The sequence below is a fragment of the Hoplias malabaricus genome, chromosome 16, assembly GCF_029633855.1.
Source record: "Hoplias malabaricus isolate fHopMal1 chromosome 16, fHopMal1.hap1, whole genome shotgun sequence".
Lineage (NCBI taxonomy): Eukaryota > Metazoa > Chordata > Actinopteri > Characiformes > Erythrinidae > Hoplias > Hoplias malabaricus.
In genome coordinates this window covers 17,146,591-17,162,449 of record NC_089815.1, presented here as the reverse complement: position 1 = coordinate 17,162,449, position 15,859 = coordinate 17,146,591, and the positions used below count along the sequence as shown (strand labels likewise).

The 15,859-nt window shown below is 35.8% G+C and overlaps 1 protein-coding gene across 3 annotated transcripts in view; it reads left to right on the top strand.

Annotated features, from left to right (window-relative positions):
- sbno2b (strawberry notch homolog 2b) overlaps positions 1-15,859 on the top strand; it is a 71,521-nt gene that overhangs the window by 642 nt on the left and 55,020 nt on the right. Inside the window, exon 1 of one of the 3 annotated variants that reach the window (XM_066647521.1) lies at positions 9,048-9,162. The exons of the other annotated variants lie outside the window; for them this stretch is intronic. The gene's annotated coding sequence lies outside the window, so the exon portion shown is untranslated. Of the gene's footprint in view, positions 1-9,047; positions 9,163-15,859 lie in introns of those variants that run through there. 3 annotated transcript variants of the gene reach the window in all.

Below are 15,859 nucleotides of genomic sequence, written 5' to 3'. Positions count from 1 at the left end.
GTGATATGTTCAAAATACATACTAAATTGATATTTAGAAATATTAACGCAGAGTTGTGAGTGTTAAATATAATGTTAAGAAACAAAACATTACAAGGATAACAGTTATATTTGTACTTACTACATTATTATTATTTTATGAGATAATTTTCAATGAGTAGTCATTATTTCAAGTTACTAAGTAAGAATTCTTACATACTGCTGCCAGAAATAGATTTAAAAAGGGGAAAACCTCTTTAGAATGTGAAGCGGTTTACTAAAGTAAAGGTAAAGTAAGGCTCTTTAAAGTTTAGTCTTAAGTTGCTAAAGAGGGCTTGATGTATTATAACAAAATTACATCAGATGACATCATCTCCTTCTTTTTGATATTATAAGAGGTGCCAAGTATAGAGCACAGGGCCAGTCGTCAAATGTACAATCAATTATTTAGCCTTAATTTTTCATTGACTGTAGTTCCAATTGAAATGTAAAGCATGTGTGAAACAGAAAGTGAGAGCATTTAAGCCAGTCAGACAGAAAGATCTGGACGTGTCTCAGCCTGCGGGCAACACGACTGGCTGTTGGTATGATTCAGAGCTTTGGGATGTGCCGAGGTAATACGAAAGAGATAGTTTTATGTCGCGAGATAATTCCTCCTTCTGTTTGTTTTCTGGGCTGGCTCAGTTTCTCAGGAAGTTTTGGAGAGTTCCTCAGAACTGTTGGGAAGTTTCAGAAGAACTTTTAGAAAAAAAACAACTTGACAAATCGTAGTTGCTAAACAGATAGCACTAAAGGATGACAACATCTCATTTCTGCTGATTTCAATTTAGCTAAAACATACGTCGGTGTTTTCATCATTAGTTGGCTTTCTGGATTATGATTATCACACCAGTACTGTGCTGAGAAGAGCTTCAAAACATTTGCTTTTTCAGGTGTATAGAAAAAATTGTACAGTATGTGTCCAAATAGTCCCAGGTGATATTGAGACAAAGGGGAAACTCCACTTTAATACCCTGAAAAGAATGCTGGATGAGCAGGTCAACGGACAAACATGTAACGTAAACTTGGACACTCCCAGTTTGATATGTACTCTCCAATAATATACCTGACCCAACAAAGAAATGTAGAATTCAGTAGTGGACTAAACTTGATTTTTTAAACATCTCATCTAACTATTACATGTACAGAAGTGTTCTGATCAGTAGTGGACGAAGTACTCAAATCATGTACTTGAGTTAAAGTACAGATTCCCAAAGTACAATAATACTCAAGTAAAAGTGCTCAGTTAAATTTGCAGTTGAGTAAAAGTACAAATTCATTTGCCTTCAAATGTACTTCATTTTAAAATTAAATTTATTATGATTTATTATGGCTCTAACATCCTATTATAATTTTTGCAACATGACCATCAACTCATTTAGGTTAAAAAATGCTTCAAAGTGACTGATGGTATACTAATACAATGTCATTAATTAGTCTGACACTGATATCTATTAAAAGTTTAAAGCATAAAACACAGAAGGCAAACATTGATGTGAAATTACGTTTCGCGAACTAGCAGTTTTGTTTATTGTTATTTCATTTTTGGTAGTGGCAACTTAGTTGCAGGTTAAAATGAATAAAAAAAAACATGAGCATTGTAGGCCTGCGTTCATGAACAAATTCTCCGGAACATGGAAAGAGTTTGTATAAATTCACAAAAAAAAGATGCATCACAATGCCAGAAGCGCTGCGGCAAGTTATGATTTTCACCCATTTTTTTGGCGTATGCACGCCCACTGACACTCGATGCTGCTGCATTCACATTGAACTGGATAGCTCTGTCTAGGCCAATCCACTTTTAACAAAGTGTGCGCTGTAAACTGATAGGTGTAATTATGTGTGACAAACGTAACAACCGATTTCTCATAATGTAGTGGAGTAAAAAGTAAGCCATTTGAATTTTTAATTGTAGTGAAGGTAAAGTAAAAGTAAAAACACCTCTTTTAACCCCTCTGATGTCCCCCTGAACTTTAGTCTTATTTGCTTATTGTTTAATAAGTACTGTAAATAATAGATGTACTGTGCAATTGCAGGGTAACCGATTTGTATGTTCTCTAGTTGCGAGAATAAGGAACTGATGCGTGCACCCACATACAGACCCTTTAGGTTAAAGGGGTTAATTTGTATTAGGAAGTAATATAGGGAGTGAACATGAGCTGTAACTTTGAGTAAAGTATTGCTGACAAAATTTGCTTGTGACTTGCTGTTTTAATGACAATCGGCAAGTTTTTGAAGATGTTCCTCTTACTATGGGGCTGCGTCACAATTGTGTACTACACACTAACACTATAATACAGGCTTATACACAAAATAATAACGTACCATGCCATTTCTTACTGTTATTAATAACAATTTCACACACAAACACATTATTTAGCATTCATATGCTGATATTTTCAGCCGTATCCATTGTCATCTGAAAGTTTGCATTCTTTTAAAAAGTTTGAACTTCTAAATACATGAGCATTGTTTGTTTTTTGATCCTGAGTTATTGTCATTTTGGAGTTAAAAGCTAAATTTGGTCAATTTGGATACTTTAGGATTAATAATAGTTACATGCAATTAACAAAAAGGTCAAATAAATTCATATTTTATTTACATGACATCTATTCAGCAGCTACAGTTTTCTTCAACATCATTTTAGTTCATGAGTGATTCTATGCATCATGTCTTTTAAGCAACAAAAATAATTTATCATATTTTTTTTGTACAGACAGTGTAGTGACATTTCCCATGCCAAAACATCATGAGTCATCTTCAGTGGGTAAGGGAAGATATTAACCAGTAATATCATATTTCCTCCCTCCCTCCTACCACAGTTAGGTATAGGGTGAAACTAGAGAAACCTGATGTGTTTGTTTTTGTTTTTTCTAACATATAGAAAATGTGTTAAGATTTCAGATCCACACTTTAACAGTGAGGTTAAGTGTTGTTTTTTGTTTGGAAAAAGACTTGTTTGTCCTTTATATAAAATGGTAACTTTAAAGGAGAAAGACAGTAAGTCTTGACTTCGAATAGAAGTTAATGTGACATGACACACAAATAGCAAAAATGGAGATACAAGGATATGTGCTTACAGTGAAAAAATAGCCTGTTACTCCATCATAAATTGGAGATTTGTATGGAACTATTTTGTTCAGTACAATTTATTTATGGGAAAATGGTGTTGGGCTTTGTAAATCTATAAAGAATAAAAACAAAGCATAATTTAAGTACTAGGATTAGGTACTCAACAAATTATGTCTATAAATTCACATAAAATATATATTATTTTTAGAACAGTGATTCCCAAACAGAGGTATTTGGAAATAAAGTCAGGTAATTTTGTTTTATTTGTTTGTTTAGCGGCACAGTTGCACAACAGGTGGAGTCACGTCTACACAGGTCCAGGGTCTTAGGGTCCTGGGTTCATTCCACTCCTTATTTTTGACTTATTACTATGGATGGAACAATTTGCAAAACTGAAAAATGCAATTCAGTGAGGCCGAGTTAGAAAGATCTTGATTAAAGGAATGCAAACACGGTAGAAAGAACATTAATTCAGATTTTTTTTTCTTTAGAACTATTTTTAATTGACCTTTTAAAACAGGTTTTAAAGTGATCTCAGAATCTTCAGAGCCCATTGTTTAATTAACCTCCTTTCCCCTAAACTGTCCAGCTTAAACACACTTTTTCTTGTGCAGCTGCATGTGCTTGACCTCAGTCTGTCTCTAATTGTGCTTTTGACAGCAGGGTAGCAGTTGACGTCATTGAATCTGAGCAGGCAGAAGTGCTTTGAGAGAGGAACGTGTCATAGTTCGGGGTTTTTTTAAATCTAAAGTCCTCTGTCATGAGATGAGAACAAAGCATAATCAGTGAGGTGATTTTAGTAAAGACCAACACTATCATCTTTCACTTTCTTGGCTTAAAATTGTGCATTATTATAGGTGTACGACCTGATGAAATATAAATGAGAAGAAACATGGAGAAATGTCAGTATTTTGCCATGTTTATGCTGAGAACTGCCAGAGTTATGCTGAAAACAGCTCCAACAAAAACAGTTTTATTATGCTCACAGAGACGAAAATAGTAAATTGGGAGTAAATGGAAAAGAAAGATAAATGGAAAAGAATGATCAACATAAGCTAAAATATGGAAAGGATAGTTAGGGCTGTACAATCTTACACCATGCCATTTAACCAGACCATTTTTCTTTTTGCAGAACATTTACAGTTTATGTGAAAATAGAAGTTTTTGTGGTCATCATGTTCTTGTAATGACAATGCTAATATGAAGCAGGGAATAAAAGAGACAAGTTATAAACTTAAATATTTAATTTCTCATGCAGCTTAACTAGGGCTGCCATTTTTGTATGTTAAGCAACATTATTATACTGTGCGTTACAGACATTTCACCATGTTTTAGGGATTTAACTTGTGCCTTGCACCACTTTTATTGGCAGTTCACTAGTAGTGGTGTAACATGTTCTTTTGGCTTACTACTGGCATGTTGCCAGCAATCCTGTCTCCTTATCAGATAGCAAGCCCATGCTGGCATTTCTTCTGTTTAATAGTTGTTTTTTGCCAATGAAATGCAGGAAGACTGCTGTTTACATTATGTCTTGAGCTTCTTTAATGATGAAGAAGCAAATTGAGGCTGTTTTGTTCTCAAAGCTGACAAATGAACTGGACCACAGTGAATCACTGAGAAGCTGTGCTGAGATAATAAGGCCTTCTTATCAGAAATTAATGATGACTGGAATGTGACCCAATGCTTGATTTGTTATATTTGCAACTGCCCACATTGGGAGAAATAATTAATAGAAATTGTGGAGGGTTTTGTTGTGTTTGTTTGTTGGTTGGTTGGTTGTTTTTGGGGTGGCCGGTATGGGAGTGTCTTAGAGCTTGTCTTGTTTTGCCAATGTATTTTAATCAATTTAATGCTGCTAAGGACACTTAAGATTGTCAGTGTACTGGTAATATTGCAGTCACACCCATCACTGATAATGCACAAGTAATTTACACTACAGCCCCTTGTCCAGTCCTAGCACTGCCACTTTAGTTTAGATGTGTTTTTTTATATATCTTTAGTGTTTACTATATTTAGTGTGATTGCTGTAGTGTCCTGTGTTTTATGCTTCAATTGCAAATTATTTTCCTCCAAGAATCTATAAAGTTTTGTCTATCTATCTGTTGATCTGTCCATCCATCACTTTTGTAGAAGTACATCTGGTGTATTTCTTTATAATTGTGTCTCCGCTCTCTTGTTTTTAGTGTTAGTATAATTCATGTGCCAATTTTTTTTAAGTTGTTGGAATAGTTTTTTGTCTGTATTCATTTTATTAATTGCCTATTTAAACTAGTCTGCCATGCTTTTGAGTTAAATGTAGCACTGTGTCCTGGAGTAACTGTGTTTCATTCCTCAGTGCACATCTGTGGTGAGAAGGTTGAAAAAATAAGTACATATGGGGACAAAACCTTTGGAAATAAGTGTACCGCTGTGGGGGATAAAAATCAAACAGTGTAGTGAGCATTCAGGGTTGTTGATAATTATTTAATTCTTGTCATTTGACATTTTAATAAATATATATCATAACAGTTCATTTTATATATTGCTCATCCCTACTTTAGCAGCTTGGAAAATGGTTTGTGGAACTGTTTTTTGGGTTTGAAATGTGAATAGAAAACTACAAATAATTGGCATATCACATGAAAAGCAGTGGAATAGAAAATAAAATATTGTTAATGCTGGAGAGATCCTTGCTGGTGATGACCCTTTCATGCTATGTTTCAATCCTGCTGTGTTTCTTTTGGCTTACACTGACATTAATTTTGGCTGTCGATTTACCATTGCACTATGCTTTTCCATACCATTTTCTCCCAACTTGACCATCCCATAATAAAGCTCATTTATGCTTTCTTGTCCTACTGGCCAGAGAAACTGTAAAATGACCAGTGATGAAACAAGCCGCAGCAGCGGGTAATACCTCTGGCCATTTCTCAATTCCTGGAACTTGGCCTTTATTAGGTAAAGGTTCATGTTTGAGGTTCATATTAGGCCTGAACATGTACAAGTTTTGAGGGAAGGAAAGACTGCAGTTGGTATGTTGGCACTACTGAGGTAAACGTCTCCATGTGGACTATCGATTTCAGACCCTGAAATCAATTGGCCTCATTTTAACCATATCAATTAGAGAGCTTATTGTTTCCCATGCTCTCACTCTGATAGTGTGTCTGAAGGGTCAACAGCTTGATTACTTAAGTGCACTTAGCATAAACAGTGATTTGAAGAGGCAGAATTAATCGCATATTATCGGCATCATGATTTTGGCCTCTGTGGTTACTTATATGTGAAAGGCCTGAATTGTTTCTTATTTGATTTATTTCATTTTAGTTTGATACGTTTAAAAAGATTTAAAAAAAAAATTTAAACCTGTGTTCCTTTGAGAGACCTGCATTGTGTGTGGGATGTCTTTGAGTATTTTTTAAAGTGGTGAATATGAATGATGTGGATTAGAGCTGCAAAAACTTAGATCTAGGTAGAGACCAAGTACCCTGAACTGTATATAGAATACAGTATATATATAGTAAAAACACCTCTATACATAATAATATATATATTAATAATATTAAAGGCTTCTTTCATTTCTAACATAATACCATGAGTTACATCTGATATATTGTAACCTCCACAAGACACTCCACTTTTTTTGGAGCAAATTCCTCCACCTCAGTGCCACTTTCCACCATACTTCACTGTGGTTAAATGACTTGTGTAAAGAACGTATGACATATTATGGGTAACTGCATGATGTCATTAAATAAACAAGTCTGAATATCACCAATATTGCTATAAAGTGGTGCAATGGTAGCAGCCAGTCCCACTGTAGTAAACTCCTATCAGAGGAATAGTATTGTAAATATTTTATAAGTCGTATGGTCTATTTCAGTTATGTTTGGCTGCTGATATTGTTTGTGGAGTCACAGTAAACGGTTAAAAAAGGGAGATTCAACTGCGTTCTGAGCCTTTTTACATCTCAACAACACCTCTCTCAGGTAACCTCCTAAACACTCCTCCCCATGTTAACACAATTACTAATGTTACTAATGTGGGCTATAGGTGACATTTGGCAACACAAGATGGGAATCCCACCCAAAAATTAAAATCTACTCATTTTAAAATCGGAGTGTTTATATGTTGTGACTTATGTCCACCACGTTAGGGAGCAGCATTCTAGTGTTGATAGTCAACAATTTGCTTCACTGTATAGGAGTGCTTAGAGAAAAAGATACAATCTGTTAATCTATGAGCTGTTTTTATCGTGCAAGATGACCAAAACAGAAATTAACCTCAGTTTGTTTGACATGTGTAAAAGAATGCGAGCAGAGAGACACTTCAGGGACAAAACAGCGATGCAACTGGATCTGAGTGAACTGGATCTTTTATATGTTCAAAATAAATGTGAATTTCCACCTGTTTATTTAATTTTTCTTTGGTCTCGCTTGTCTGCCAAATTAAATCTATGAAGAGAATATTTTTGACTCAGAACCTGTCTAGCTATGTTCTACTTATGTATCTCGGGAAACTCAACACCGATGATTCACAGGCAATATAGCTTCCAAAGAAACAGTGGCAGTTTTAACCCAGAACATGACATGCTAAAGATTTTGCTCTTTAATGAAAATTCCTTTAAAAACAGGAAGTGCGTTGGCGAATGTGTAATGGTGGGATTGTTCGTCTTTGTCATTAGCATGGTGCAATTCTACTGACATCACTTTTCAGATATTTGTAAATGGCAAACAAAATATGTGTTAGCTAAAACAAAACTGTATTTTGTATTTTGTTTTCATTTACTTACAGTATATGATTTACACACTTTCCCATAAAAGAGAACACCCCGTTAACACAAAGTGACATTTTTATATTTATCATTTCTATGTATTATTTAAAAAAAAACAGCATTGTTCATTACATTTCAATGAATTGTTGAAATAAATGTTAGTTTTAAAGCAACACTAGGTGACATTTGGTGTTTTTGATTCCCCCTAAAGTTGAAAAGTGTAGTTCACTTTTACAGCATTGTCCTGAAATCAAGGGGAAGGTACATGTGCTGAGCCCAGAGTAGAAATGACAGAGGTTCTATTCTCCATATTACAGATCAGTGAATCATCACAATGATTTTGAGGCTGTAATTGTAAGGTAAAAATACTGCATATATACATATGGCTCTATATGTAGTTGTGCTCACACACTCCATGCTTCACTTTGCTGCCAGTTGTGTTCACCTATGCTGCTCGATGTTTCAGTTACATTTCTGACACAATATTGAGTTTCAAACGTCTTGGGTCCCATTGGCTGCTGAAGTTTGGAATAATAGATCAAATGCCTTTTGTGTTCAGCCATTGTAAGAGCTCTAATCTTTGTAAAACATGCAGTGGGATCGGAAATGTAAGAGTCAGCAGCAAAATCCTGTTATAGTCACTGAACACAGTTTGCTTTTTAGACATTAGACAACCTGATATTCCATAGCTAGAACCCAAGATGCATGGCTATGTTAAAATTAACTTGACCGTACTCAAAGACTTACCTCACAGAAAGAACTACACTGCTAACAACAAATGATGTCATTTCAAACCAGATTTTTTAATAGGATTTTATCATGTTCATTCTTTTTTTTTCTCTTTTGAAACCATTCCAGCATTTTCTGCTGGTAAACCAATAACAATACTCGGTTTCAGATTGGCACAGTATCTGCTGAAGTCAATCTCTAAACACAATCTCTGAAATGATGTCTGAATCACCACAAAAGAAAAGAAACAGTTTTAACCCTAAATATGTAGATCTCGTCACATCCAGTACATAGTTGAAATGAGCAACAAACCACAGAGTAGGTAATGATTACATTCATAGAGTTTTTACTAAATTTGCATTTTGTCATATGTACTGTTGTACCAAAAAAAAATTTTAAGCATAATGTATGCAAATATGACTTAACTGATCAAAGTCTATGGATGTGCCTGTGCCTGTATGTCTCTCTACAGCTTTGAACCGGGAGACAAGGCTAATGTCACAGGTCATCAGACAGGTTAGGAGCTACTTCTCCTACTGCAAAATGCAGTTCCGAAACCGGACCTTCTCATCAGCATCTGTCCAGTGAAGTGAGGTGAACACAAAGCTAGATGAATGAATGCTGTTCAGCCACAGAGTATGTTATGAAGGGATGGTCCTGACAGAATAAGGGCAAAACTACAGTGTGGTTTTCATAAATATGTTCAGCTATTTGTCATGTCACTATGTGACCTCTAGTTTTCCCATAGCTGCTTTAAAGACCAATTAGAAGTTATTGGGATTTCAGGGAAGTTTCCTTATATGAAGCAGGAGCATTAGTGGTGAAATGGTGTAAATTACCCAGTGTGACCATAGAACCTCAGACTTGAAAATAACACGCTGAAGAGACAGAAGTTATTTTTTAACAGCAGTGCTGTAAAGCAACCATCTGTGAGAAGACGACTAAATAAAACTGTCCAGTCAAAACATGTGACCAAATTCTAGTGTAAAGATTTCACACAAGAGTAGAGGCTGGTACTGCAGTCAGGGGACCCTTAATTTCTGAAGAAAATTGGTCATTTTGGCCAGGCAATTAATTGAAAAAATTCATGAATTAATGAATTGGATTAATATTCAAAAAAGACATTCAGAACTTCTAATTGACGTAATCTTGCCTATATAATTTATTTATTTAATTAGTTAGTTAGTTAGTTAATTTGATTATTACGTCTCCCACTGTCTGTTCATGTAAAACCATACTACCTTGCATGTAGTCACATGATTCTGTCACATCCAGTGTGCCAAATGTCCAAGTCAAGCTGCTTTATAAAAAGAAAATTAATAATAATAATAATAATGTGTCTGTTGTTTGGACATGTTTTGACTTAAGTGAAGACAACACCGAACATAAAAAATTCAAATGTAAACACTGACAAAAAATTGTTTCAGTGACCATACATAATCCCACCAGTGTTTCAACACCTGAACCACAATCATATCACCAAATATGAACAGCTATTTATACAGATATATAACAGATATTTATTTACTGTCATATTGCCCAGCACTAATATAGAGTGTATTTAGAATAAATGTTATAGTGATTTATCAGCAATGCCCAGCACTGACCCGATGCCCCAACTTTTCAGTGACTGAGTGTCTGTTCCTTCCATTACATACAAGAGTCCATTAAACAGAGCTGGATGTCTTGACCTGTTAACATGAATAGGGATATAGGGTAAGTCATCTGTAGTCTTCTTGGTTCCCACTGCTAAGTAATTAGTCGCTGCTAAAGCCTCAGACTTGCTTGCTCCATCCACCCCCAGTTTTCCCATGGCTTGCATGGGTTAGTACCTCATTCTCTTCAGTCTCTCACTGTTTTGGAGGCCATTGAACTTATGATTCCGCAGAACCCTTTAAATGTGATAGGTGACAGATTTGTATGTTTTGTAATATTTGTAGGTGCTGTATTCTACATAATTCAAAAACTACTCTTTATTTATTTGATTTGGAGGCAAAACAGACATGAGATTCATAATGTTAGCCATTATTAGACAAAAAAAAAAGAAAATAAAATATATATTTATCACAAGAATCCCTTCAAACACCCTGCAAACACAAGTTGGGTTATGAGCAATAAAGAAATATCAGCAGGAAAAAAAAAGCAATATGCAAACTTGTATTTCCATTAATCAAACATTTTGCTCATAAATTTCAGATGCCGTAGGCTCCCGTGATCGGAGGGGAGGGGGGCGGTGGAATCAATTAAAAGCTCCTGGTTGCAGCCTCAATCCAGGGCTTCATTACGTACATGTGCACAATAGGTACGAGCCAGCTGAAATTCTGCTGTAGCGATAGACTAATATTTCTACCTCGTCTGAGCATAAAACTCTTTTGGTTATGTTTGGGTGCTTTATTTATTTATTTATTTATTAGGTGGGGGTAGTTTTTTTATTCAGGTTTTTTATTCAGTGTATATAGAAACATTTCTTTGTGCAGCCTTTAAATTCACACTATCCCAGCAATTATGGATATGTACTCTACATGTTACTGAATTCTAGGTATCACTTCTGACTCCTGCATCTAGCCGTATCTTATTTTAAGGCTATTTTGGGATCATACTTATACCATCTGAACTTGCTCGTTTGCATTCTCTGAGTACACAGCAAATCACTTTTGTAAGTCACTCTGGAATGTTTGCCAAGTGCTGTGAATAGTAACTGTTTGGGTTGACTTCCCACAGTACAAAAAAAAATTGGCTGGACACCTCTGTGGAGTTTTAAGCAAGTGTGGAAGATGAAGATGAAGCAAGTGTGGAACTTGATTTTCTGTGGTTTTTACTTTGTTTATATTTATCTTTTTAAATATTTGGTGAAAAGTGAACAGCTATTTTGGCAGGAAATTTAATAGATAAGTGGTTCCTGGTTTACACAGAATGTTAAATGGAGCCTTAGTTATTGGTTGATAAACTCCATCTAAATCTGCATTATTTGTGAACACACCTTAGAATATTTTTGCACATTTAGCATGTGAAATCTTTATCTTACCGAGTACATTGTTTTAAACCAATAAACTTATGTTATGGTATCGTTAGTCTCAAAAAGATTTTTTTCGGAAATGGAAATTTGGAATGAAAGTAGTGTTCAAGTATCTATAATATTAGGAAAACTATTTCTTTAACAGTTTCCATTTCAACAAGTTAGTTGTGCTAACAAGCATCAGAAATATTTCAACACAAGGAACACAAATTAAAAGAAATACGTGCTTGGAAAAGAAATATGTCACATGTGTTTTCTCAGGTACACTGGCACTCCATTAGCGACCACAGAGTATCTCGTTGCTGAATGCCAGTTAGGGGTTCCACAATATTGATTGTCAAACGCTGCTCCTGTGAAGCCTTCTGTGTCCGTAACTGGAGTCGGGATGTGTCTTTTTACCAACATGTTAACCTGTATTTTTTTTGTCTGACTACTCCATCTGCCAGTGTTGATTTTGTTGCAATGAAGTGTGCAAGCTGAACTTTTACACGTCCATTTCCTGGAACATTTAAGTAGCTTATTTACTGGATTGACTGTCAATGAATTAAAAGCATGCCGTGAAATCACTAGCTTGAAAAAACATATGGTTTAATGCCATAGTTGTGACTTAGAGCAGATTCACATGCTCTGATGGAGGATGTTTGGGTTTTGAGGGCCAAAAGGCAGCTCCATGCTGAACAGCTAAGCTAGGGTCATGGTAGTAATGGGTGGAGCCTGACAGTAAACCAGTGCAAAGACCAGTGAGAAAGGAAAAGATAGTGATTTATCTGTGAATGCAGTAAGCTGTTTGCTAATGTGATATTACTGATACATTAGATGGGATGAAAACAGAACTGTTCAACTCAAATTTTTGTTTCCAACACTTTTAGACACACACTTTGTCCAGCATGGCTAGAACATTACATTTACATGTATGGGATTTAGCTGTAGAGCTGGGCGATGTGGCCAAAAATGTTATGACAATAAATGTTTCTATATAGATCAATCTCCATTTTTATTACTATGTAAAAAATCGCAACCCTATTATAGATTCTAATGAGCATTTAAGGCTTTTTAAAAATGCAGACAGGTAAAGCAAATATTTGCACAGTACTCAAATCCATGAGGGAAGATTTAACTGGAATTATGTAAACAATTTTGATTACCCTCCCCAGGTAATGAGAAACGCACTTTTAACATAATTAAAACCCATAAAAACAGTGTCATGAAAACATCCTTAGGGCATTGCCACCTCAAGCGTTCAAAGAAGTAGAAAAAGTAACAAGATAAAACATAAACACTCACAACACAAAGTTCTGTACTGCAAATGTATTGTATTTAACCCATTACAAAGCTTGTAACAGTGGGAAAACAAGAACGCTTGTTGCAATAAATATAGGATGCTTGTTGTTGTCAAGAGAAGCAGTCTGATCTAAGGTCTCAGTTAAAAAATTTGAGAGTGGGGAAACCAATTTGTGTGAGGAAAAATCCACGTCGCGCAAGTGCTTTGTCACCTTGTTCTGAAAATACATCCTCACCAGTAGAAATAGGATTCGAGACCAAATACCATTTAACTAAGACACTGCAAGAAACAAGAATCAAACTGAACTCTAAAGAGAGAAATAGAGAATAATCATACATGCAGCCACATTCGGTACTGATACCTGGCAAAGAAAGAATAGAAAAATCAAGAAAAGTGCAGAATTAGTAGATATATAAATACAGTACAAAGAAGTGTGTCTTCAGTCTGTAAAGACAGCAAGGGCCTCTGTGGTTCAGACAGCCAGTGGAAGTTCATTTCACCATCAGGGAGCCAGAGAATAATGTATATGAATGGTAAAATGTGAATGTGAAAATGAATATATTTGTTCCCAGGTTTAGCCCCATATTCTGAATTCTATTCTGTTTTCTGCTCTTTTGTCTGTTTTCTTTGCCACTGAATGAGATGAATATAATTTTAAAACCCTCATTAATGTTGCAGAACTTTGAATGGTGCATCTTCACAGATGTTAGCCTGTGAAGTATATTATTCCCCTTGTGAAAATGTAATCTCTTAATTAATTTGTCAAAGCATGCATTTACAAGCTTCAGAGTTAGTTTGTTGGCAAATGTTACTTGTCACAAAATAAATGTAGGCTTCATTTGGACCTTCTCTCATAAATGTAGTAGTGTTATTAACTTTTTATACCCTTGCTGTCTTTCATGAGGTCATATGAAACCGCTTCCACTCCTACTAAGGTGCTTTGAAATTCTCACACACATTCTGTTACAAAAGGATAATTGATATCAGGTCATCAGTCAGAAAGATAAATTTCTTTTAGAAACTTACTGGATGCTGCACAAAGGGAATGAAACTACTGTGCAGAACCACACGGAATAGACAGAAACCAAGTATATTGTGTTGCAAATTGTTAGTCAGTTTCTCCTGAAATTTGATCCTTTTGTTATTTCTTAACATCAGAACAAATGGAAAAGGATTTAAAGGTTTTAACAATACTTTGAGAGGAATTTTGGCTATTATGCTGAAAGATATGGTATAGGGCTCTCTTTGTGTTCCAAATCATCAAAACTTAGACATACAAAATGATGCATAATTATGCATCATGAAATAATATTCAAGTGTTGTGGCATTATGTTTTCATCCATATTGCCCCTCCCTCTTTATAATCGCATAGTTGTAGTTGTGTTGTTTTGTGAAAGTAAGCACACAGGGACTACAATCTAGGGCTGTCCTAGATACCATTTTAGGGCTTCAGAGCTTCACCCATAATATTTGGCGAATGTCCTGGGGCAGGGGAATGTTTTTGGTTGGTGGACTATTCTCAGTCCAGCAGAAACACTAATGGGTTTAAATACTCCAGCAGCACTGCTGTGTCTGATCCACTTGTACCAGCAGAACCCACACTGTAACAGTTAATACAGTCTGTAATTATAGAACTACAGAGCGACCGGTGTGGTCAGTGGTGCTGAGAGAGTGGGCAGTGAGTATAGAAACAAGTAGGTGCTTGATTGGTGTATGTGGCCTGCGCAAAATGAATGGCCCTTGTATTGTATTATATATACACATATACACGTGTGTGGGGGGGGGGTGGTAGGCAGTTATATATAGTATAGCAACATAAAATAATGAACTCTAAACATCTTAGCTGTATTAGATGTGAAATAGGCTGCAAAGGAATTAGAAATTATAGAACTCCAAAATGAAAAGGTTTTGCTACTTGCTCAATGTTATGACTTAAAGATCTGTTTTTTCCCTTTTTTTGGCCACAACTGGCCTTCCTCGTGAGCACTGAACCGTGTCAGAAAAGATTACCAGAGTCACACTCCCTGGATGACTTCCATGTGCTCCAGCATCCTGCCCACATTCTGTGACACATCACAATATGAGTCTGGGGATTAACACTTTGAGCAAAAAGCCAGTAAAGCAAAGGGGAGGAAAACCCCCTCACTATGTTTTTATAAGGGGACAAGTTGAAGCATGAGTTTTTAAGAATTTGGGGGCATTTCTGCCCCTGAATATGTATATAATCATGACGTTTTCATTTTTTTTGTTTTTTGTTTTTTTTTTTTCTTTGTAAACCACATATGTGTATGTGTCAGGACTGGAGATTTCTCAATAACTCTCTGCTTCTTGCCTTTGAAGACTTAAAAGTGTTAGATGCTGAAAGATCAGAGAGGATCAGACGAGATGCATGCGAAACAAAAGCCAGCAGCTACTCAGAGCAGGAGTCACACGTGTTTAGCTCATGGAGTAATCGCCTTTGCCTTAGAGCCTCAGTGTTAGGCCACCCAGGAAAGCCTAAGCCACCTACAACAGCCTCTGAGGTAATCGAAAAATTAATGAGAGCAAGAGACACTCTTGTCCTGAGGTGAACTTCACCAGCTGCAAAGCAGTCATCTCTCCAGGCACATGCAAGCACATCAAATAATTGATTTAAAACAGCAGGATATTATTTTCGCAGCCATTGGAACTCCCCTACCAAAATTAGACTTGCTCTGCTGGTTAACTGTATTCACTGACTGTTAAGAAAAGCAAGTATTGGTTTGACACAATTTGTTTTTAAGTGACCACAACAATTCAGTGATTGATATTGCATAAAAAATATAGTATTACATATATCATTATTTATATGTCTTACGATATGAAAACTTAAGTTCATGAATTAATTCATTTTCTGTAATCAGTTTATTCTGTACTGCATCGATATGAGTTCAGAACATACCCAGACTCTTTTGAAAAGCTATTCCATCTACCAACAGATGCTTTTGGCCTGTGGGAGGAAACCCATGCAGACA